Source organism: Triticum urartu, chromosome 1A (assembly GCF_056163025.1).
Source record: "Triticum urartu cultivar PI428250 chromosome 1A, HENAU_Tu73, whole genome shotgun sequence".
Lineage (NCBI taxonomy): Eukaryota > Viridiplantae > Streptophyta > Magnoliopsida > Poales > Poaceae > Triticum > Triticum urartu.
This window is the reverse complement of record NC_141873.1, coordinates 429,782,110-429,791,000: the sequence shown is the minus strand read 5'-3', so window position 1 is coordinate 429,791,000 and position 8,891 is coordinate 429,782,110.

Here is an 8,891-nt window from a genome sequence, read left to right as displayed (position 1 = left end):
AGGGAACGGAGAGCGGCCGTCAAGGTCAATGCCGCCGCGGCCAAGTTCGCCGCCCAACGCGAGGAGCTGGAGGCCGCACGGCGCAAGGCCTCTGCCGACGAGAAGGAGGACCTCCTCAACAAAGCGCATGCCATCCTCATGAAGGAAATAGCCCTAGAGGCAATAATAAAGTTATTATTTATTTCCTTATATCATGATAAATATTTATTATTCATGCTAGAATTGTATTAACCAGAAACATAATACATGTGTGAATACATAAACAAACAGAGTGTCACTAGTATGCCTCTACTTGACTAGCTCGTTGATCGAAGATGGTTATGTTCCCTAACCATAGACATGAGTTGTCATTTGATTAACGGGATCACATCATTAGGAGAATGATGTGATTGACTTGACCCATTCCATTAGCTTAGCACTTGATCGTTTAGTTTGTTGCTATTGCTTTCTTCATAACTTATACATGTTCCTATGACTATGAGATTATGCAACTCTCGTTTACCGGAGAAACACTTTGTGTGCTACCAAACGTCACAACGTAACAGGGTGATTATAAAGGTGCTCTACAGGTGTCTCCGAAGCTACTTGTTGGGTTAGCGTATTTCGAGATTAGGAGTTGTCACTCCGATTGTCGGAGAGGTATCTCTGGGCCCTCTTGGTAATGCACATCACTCAAGCCTTGCAAGCATTGCAACTAATAAGTTAGTTGCGGGATGATGTATTACGGAACGAGTAAAGAGACTTGTCGGTAACGAGATTGAACTAGGTATTAAGATACCGACGATCGAATCTCGGGCAAGTAACATACCGATGACAAAGGGAACAGTGTATGTTGTTATGCGGTCTGACCGATAAAGATCTTCGTAGAATATGTAGGAGCCAATATGAGCATCCAGGTTCCGCTATTGGTTATTGACCGAAGACGTGTCTCGGTCATGTCTACATAGTTCTCGAACCCATAGGGTCCGCACGCTTAAAGTTCGGTGACGATCGTAATTAGGGTTTTTGTGTTTTGATGTACCAAAGGTTGTTCGGAGTCCCGGATGTGATCACGTACATGACGAGGAGTCTCAAAATGGTCGGGACATAAAGATTGATATATTGGAAGCCTATATTTGGATATCGGAAACGTTTCGGGTGAAATCAGGATTTTACCGGAATACCGGGGGTTACCGGAACCCCCCCCCCCCACCAGGGGGGTTATTGGGCCTACATGGGCCATAAGGGAGAAGAGGAGGGCCGGCCAGGGCAGGCCACGCGCCCCCTCCCCCCCTAGTCTGAATAGGACAAGGAAGGGGGGGCGGCGCCCCCCTTTCCTCTTTCTCCCTTCCCCTTCCTTTTCCAACAAGGCAAGAGGGGGGAGTCCTACTCCCGGTGGGAGTAGGACTCCTCCAGGCGCACACCTAGGGTCGGCCGCACCTCCCCCTCTCCCTCCTTTATATACGGGGGCAAGGGGGCACCCCATGACACACAAGTTGATCTTCGTGATCGTTCCTTAGCCGTGTGCGGTGCCCCCTTCCACCATATTCCACCTCGGTCATATCGTAGTGGTGCTTAGGCGAAGCCCTGCGTCGGTAGAACATCATCACCGTCATCACGCCATCGTGCTGACAAAACTCTCCCTCAACGTTTTGCTGGATCGGAGCTCGAGGGACGTCACCGAGTTGAACGTGTGCAGAACTCGGAGGTGCTTACGTTCGGTACTTGGATCGGTCGGATCGGGAAGACGTACGACTACTTCCTCTACGTTGTGTCAACGCTTCCGTTGCCGGTCTACGAGGGTAAGTAGACAACACTCTCCCCTCTCGTTGCTATGCATCACCATGATCCGAGCCTAGGTTTTATGCGTTGATGGTGTGCACGAGTAGAACACAAGTGAGTTGTGGGCGATATAAGTCATACTGCTTACCAGCATGTCATACTTTGGTTCGGCGGTATTGTTGGATGAAGCGGCCCGGACCGACATTACGCGTACGCTTACGCGAGACTGGTCTACCAACGTGCTTTGCACACAGGTGGCTGGCGGGTGTCAGTTTCTCCAACTTTAGTTGAACCAAGTGTGGATACGCCCGGTCCTTGCGAAGGTTAAAACAGCACCAACTTGACAAACTATCGTTGTGGTTTTGATGCGTAGGTAAGAAAGGTTCTTGCTAAGCCCGTAGCAACCACGTAAAACTTGCAACAACAAAGTAGAGGACGTCTAACTTGTTTTTGCAGGGCATGTTGTGATGTGATATGGTCAAGACATGATGCTAAATTTTATTGTATGAGATGATCATGTTTTGTAACCGAGTTATCCGCAACTGGCAGGAGCCATATGGTTGTCGCTTTATTGTATGCAATGCAATTGCGCTGTAATGCTATACTTTATCACTAAGCGGTAGCGATAGTCGTGGAAGCATAAGATTGGCGAGACGACAACGATGCTACGATGGTGATCAAGGTGTCGCGCCGGTGACGATGGTGATCATGACGGTGCTTCGGAGATGGAGATCACAAGCACAAGATGATGATGGCCATATCATATCACTTATATTGATTGCATGTGATGTTTATCTTTTATGCATCTTATCTTGCTTTGATTGACGGTAGCATTATAAGATGATCTCTCACTAAATTTCAAGATAAAAGTGTTCTCCCTGAGTATGCACCGTTGCCAAAGTTCATCGTGCCCAGACACCACGTGATGATCGGGTGTGATAAGCTCTACGTCCATCCACAACGGGTGCAAGCAAGTTTTGCACACGCAGAATACTCAGGTTAACCTTGATGAGCCTAGCATATGCAGATATGGCCTCAGAACACTGAGACCGAAAGGTTGAGCGTGAATCATATAGTAGATATGATCAACATATTGATGTTCACCATTGAAAGCTACTCCATTTCACGTGATGATCGGTTATGGTTTAGTTGATTTGGATCACGTGATCACTTAGAAGATTAGAGGGATGTCTTTCTAAGTGGGAGTTCTTAAGTAATATGATTAATTGAACTTAAATTTATCATGAACTTAGTACCTGATAGTATCTTGCTTGTCTATGTTTGATTGTAGATAGATGGCCCGTGTTGTTGTTCCATTGAATTTTAATGCGTTCCTTGAGAAAGCAAAGTTGAAAGATGATGGTAGCAATTACACGGACTGGGTCCGTAACTTGAGTATTATCCTCATTGATGCACAGAAGAATTACGTCCTGGAAGCACCACTAGGTGCCAGGCCTGCTGCTAGAGCAAACACCAGATGTTATGAACGTCTGGCAGAGCAAAATGATGACTACTCGATAGTTCAGTGGGCCATGCTTTACGGCTTAGAATCGGGACTTCAACGACGTTTTGAACGTCATGGAGCATATGAGATGTTCCAGGAGTTGAAGTTAATATTTCAAGCAAATGCCCGGATTGAGAGATATGAAGTCTCCAATAAATTCTATAGCTGCAAGATGGAGGAGAATAGTTCTGTCAGTGAACATATACTCAAAATGTCCGGGTATCATAATCACTTGACTCAACTGGGAGTTAATCTTCCTGTTGATAGTGTCATTGACAGCGTTCTTCAATCACTGTCACCAAGCTACAAGAGCTTCGTGATGAACTATAACATGCAAGGGATGGATAAGACAATTCCCGAGCTCTTCTCAATGCTAAAGGCTGTGGAGGTAGAAATCAAGAAGGAGCATCAAGTGTTGATGGTCAACAAGACCGCCAGTTTCAAGAAAAAGGGCAAAGGGAAGAAGAAGGGGAACTTCAAGAAGAACAGTAAGCAAGTTACTGCTCAGGAGAAGAAACCCAAATCTGGACCTAAGCCTGAAACTGAGTGCTTCTACTACAAGCAGACTGGACACCGGAAGCGGAACTGCCCCAAGTATTTGGCGGATAAGAAGGATGGCAAGGTGAACAAAGGTATATGTGATATACATGTTATTGATGTGTACCTTACTAGAGCTCGCAGTAGCACCTGGGTATTTGATACTGGTTCTGTTGCTAACATTTGCAACTTGAAACAGGGACTATGGATTAAGCGAACACTGGCAAAGGACGAGGTGACGATGCACGTGGGAAATGGTTCCAAAGTCGATGTGATCGCGGTCGGCGCGCTACCTCTACATCTACCTTCGGGATTAGTTTTAGACCTAAATAATTGTTATTTGGTGCCAGCGTTGAGCATGAACATTATATCTGGATCTTGTTTGATGCGAGATGGTTATTCATTTAAATCAGAGAATAATGGTTGTTCTATTTATATGAGTAATATCTTTTATGGTCATGCACCCTTGAAGAGTGGTCTCTTTTTGATGAATCTCGATAGTAGTGATACACATATTCATAATGTTGAAGCCAAAAGATGCAGAGTCGAAAATGATAGTGCAACTTATTTGTGGCACTGCTGTTTAGGTCATATCGGTGTAAAGCGCATGAAGAAACTCCATACTGATGGACTTTTAGAATCACTTGATTATGAATCACTTGGTACTTGCGAACCGTGCCTCATGGGCAAGATGACTAAAACGCCGTTCTCCGGTACTATGGAGAGAGCAACGGATTTGTTGGAGATCATACATACAGATGTATGTGGTCCGATGAATATTGAGGCTCGTGGCGGATATCGTTATTTTCTCACCTTCACAGATGATTTAAGCAGATATGGGTATATCTACTTAATGAAACATAAGTCTGAAACATTTGAAAAGTTCAAAGAATTTCAGAGTGAAGTTGAAAATCATCGTAACAAGAAAATAAAGTTTCTACGATCTGATCGTGGAGGAGAATATTTGAGTTACGAGTTTGGTCTACATTTGAAACAATGCAGAATAGTTTCGCAACTCACGCCACCCGGAACACCACAGCGTAATGGTGTGTCCAAACGTCGAAATCGTACTTTACTAGATATGGTGCGATCTATGATGTCTCTTACAGATTTACCGCTATCGTTTTGGGGTTATGCTTTAGAGACGGCCGCATTCACGTTAAATAGGGCACCATCGAAATCCGTTGAGACGACACCTTATGAACTGTGGTTTGGCAAGAAACCAAAGTTGTCGTTTCTGAAAAGTTTGGGGCTGCGATGCTTATGTGAAAAAGCTTCAACCTGATAAGGTCGAACCCAAATTGGAGAAATGTGTCTTCATAGGATACCCAAAGGAAACTGTTGGGTACACCTTCTATCACAGATCCGAAGGCAAGACTTTCGTTGCTAAGAATGGATCCTTTCTAGAGAAGGAGTTTCTCTCGAAAGAAGTGAGTGGGAGAAAAGTAGAACTTGATGAGGTAACTGTACCTGCTCCCTTATTGGAAAGTAGTACATCACAGAAACCGGTTTCAGTGACACCTACACCAATTAGTGAGGAAGCTAATGATAATGATCATGAAACTTCAGATCAAGTTACTACCGAACCTCGTAGATCAACCAGAGTAAGATCCGCACCAGAGTGGTACGGTAATCCTGTTCTGGAAGTCATGCTACTAGATCATGATGAACCTATGAACTATGAAGAAGCGATGGTGAGCCCATATTCCGCAAAGTGGTTAGAAGCCATGAAATCTGAGATGGGATCCATGTATGAGAACAAAGTGTGGACTTTGGTTGACTTGCCCGTTGATCGGCAAGCAATTGAGAATAAATGGATCTTCAAGAAGAAGACTGACGCTGACGGTAATGTTACTGTCTACAAAGCTCGACTTGTTGCGAAAGGTTTTCGACAAGTTCAAGGGATTGACTACGATGAGACCTTCTTACCCGTAGCGATGCTTAAGTCTGTCTGAATCACGTTAGCAATTGTCGCATTTTATGATTATGAGATTTGGCAAATGGATGTCAAAACTGCATTCCTGAATGGATTTCTGGAAGAAGAGTTATATACGATGCAACCAGAAGGTTTTATCGATCCAAAGGGAGCTAACAAAGTGTGCAAGCTCCAGCGATCCATTTATGGACTGGTGCAAGCCTCTCGGAGTTGGAATAAACGCTTTGATAGTGTGTTCAAAGCATTTGGTTTTGTACAGACTTTTGGAGAAGCCTGTATTTACAAGAAAGTGAGTGGGAGCTCTATAGCATTTCTGATATTATATGTGGATGACATATTATTGATTGGAAATGATATAGAATTTCTGATAGCATAAAGGGATACTTGAATAAGAGTTTTTCAATGAAAGACCTTGGTGAAGCTGCTTACATATTGGGCATTAAGATCTATAGAGATAGATCAAGGCACTTAATTGGATTTTCACAAAGCACATACCTTGACAAAGTTTTGAAGAAGTTCAAAATGGATCAAGCAAAGAAAGGGTTCTTGCCTGTGTTACAAGGTGTGAAGTTGAGTAAGACTCAATGTCCGACCACCGTAGAAGATAGAGAGAAAATGACAGATGTTCCCTATGCTTCAGCCATAGGCTCTATCATGTATGCAATGTTGTGTACCAGACCTGATGTGTGCCTTGCTATAAGTCTAGCAGGGAGGTACCAAAGTAATCCAGGAGTGGATCACTGGACAGCGGTCAAGAACATCCTGAAATACCTGAAAAGGACTAAGGATATGTTTCTCGTATATGGAGGTGACAAAGAGCTCATCGTAAATGGTTACGTTGATGCAAGCTTTGACACTGATCCGGACGATTCTAAATCGCAAACCAGATACGTGTTTATACTGAACGGTGGAGCTGTCAGTTGGTGCAGTTCTAAACAAAGCGTCGTAGCGGGATCTACATGTGAAGCGGAGTACATAGCTGCTTCGGAAGCAGCAAATGAAGGAGTCTGGATGAAGGATTTCATATCCGATCTAGCTGTCATACCTAGTGCATCGGGTCCAATGAAAATCTTTTGTGACAATACTGGTGCAATTGCCTTGGCGAAGGAATCTAGATTTCACAAGAGAACCAAGCACATCAAGAGACGCTTCAATTCCATTCGGGATTTAGTCCAAGTGGGAGACATAGAAATTTGCAAGATACATACGGATCTGAATGTTGCAGACCCGCTGACTAAGCCTCTTCCACGAGCAAAACATGATCAACACCAAGGCTCCATGGGTGTTAGAATCATTACTGTGTAATCTAGATTATTGACTCTAGTGCAAGTCGGAGACTGAAGGAAATATGCCCTAGAGGCAATAATAAAGTTATTATTTATTTCCTTATATCATGATAAATGTTTATTATTCATGCTAGAATTGTATTAACCGGAAACATAATACATGTGTGAATACATAGACAAACAGAGTGTCACTAGTATGCCTCTACTTGACTAGCTCGTTGATCGAAGATGGTTATGTTTCCTAACCATAGACATGAGTTGTCATTTGATTAACGGGATCACATCATTAGGAGAATGATGTGATTGACTTGACCCATTCCGTTAGCTTAGCACTTGATCGTTTAATTTGTTGCTATTGCTTTCTTCATAACTTATACATGTTCCTATGACTATGAGATTATGCAACTCCCGCTTATCGGAGGAACACTTTGTGTGCTACCAAACGTCACAACGTAACTGGGTGATTATAAAGGTGCTCTACAGGTGTCTCCAAAGGTACTTGTTGGGTTGGCGTATTTTGAGATTAGGATTTGTCACTCCGATTGTCGGAGAGGTATCTCTGGGCCCTCTCGGTAATGCACATCACTCAAGCCTTGCAAGCATTGCAACTAATAAGTTAGTTGCGGGATGATGTATTATGGAACGAGTAAAGAGACTTGCCGGTAACGAGATTGAACTAGGTATTAAGATACCGACGATCGAATCTCGGGCAAGTAACATACCGATGACAAAGGGAACAACGTATGTTGTTATGCGGTCTGACCGATAAAGATCTTCGTAGAATATGTAGGAGCCAATATGAGCATCCAGGTTCCACTATTGGTTATTGACCGGAGACGTGTCTCGGTCATGTCTACATAGTTCTCGAACCCGTAGGGTCCGCACGCTTAAAGTTCGGTGACGATCGTAATTAGGGTTTTTGTGTTTTGATGTACCGAAGGTTGTTCGGAGTCCCGGATGTGATCACGGACATGACGAGGAGTCTCAAAATGGTCGATACATAAAGATTGATATATTGGAAGCCTATATTTGGATATCGGAAACGTTTCGGGTGAAATCGGGATTTTACCAGAGTACCGGGGGGTTACCGGAACCCCCCCCCCCCGGGGGGGGGGGGGGTTATTGGGCCTACATGGGCCATAAGGGAGAAGAGGAGGGCCGACCAGGGCAGGCCGTGGCGCCCCCTCCCCCCCTAGTCCGAATAGGACAAGGAAGGGGGGCGGCGCCCCCCTTTCCTCTTTCTCCCTTCCCCCTTCCTTTTCGAACATGGCAAGAAGGGGGAGTCCTACTCCCGGTGGGAGTAGGACTCCTCCAGGCGCACCCCTAGGGCCGGCCGCACCTCCCCCTCTCCCTCCTTTATATACGGGGGCAAGGGGGCACCCCATGACACACAAGTTGATCTTTGTGATCGTTCCTTAGCCGTGTGTGGTGCCCCCTTCCACCATATTCCACCTCGGTCATATCGTAGCGGTGCTTAGGCGAAGCCCTGCGTCGGTAGAACATCATCACCGTCATCACGCCGTCGTGCTGACGAAACTCTCCCTCAACGTTTTGCTGAATCGGAGCTCGAGGGACGTCACCGAGTTGAACGTGTGCAGAACTCAGAGGTGCCGTACGTTCGGTACTTGGATCGGTCGGATCGGGAAGACGTACGACTACTTCCTCTACGTTGTGTCAACGCTTCCGTTGCCGGTCTACGAGGGTACGTAGACAACACTCTCCCCTCTCGTTGCTATGCATCACCATGATCTTGCGTGTGCATAGGAAATTTTTGAAATTACTACGTTCCCCAACACCTCATGCTTGGCATGGGCCATCTGGCCGGGTTCCCTGCAGCGGCCGCCGGCCCCGCGAGCACAGGATCATC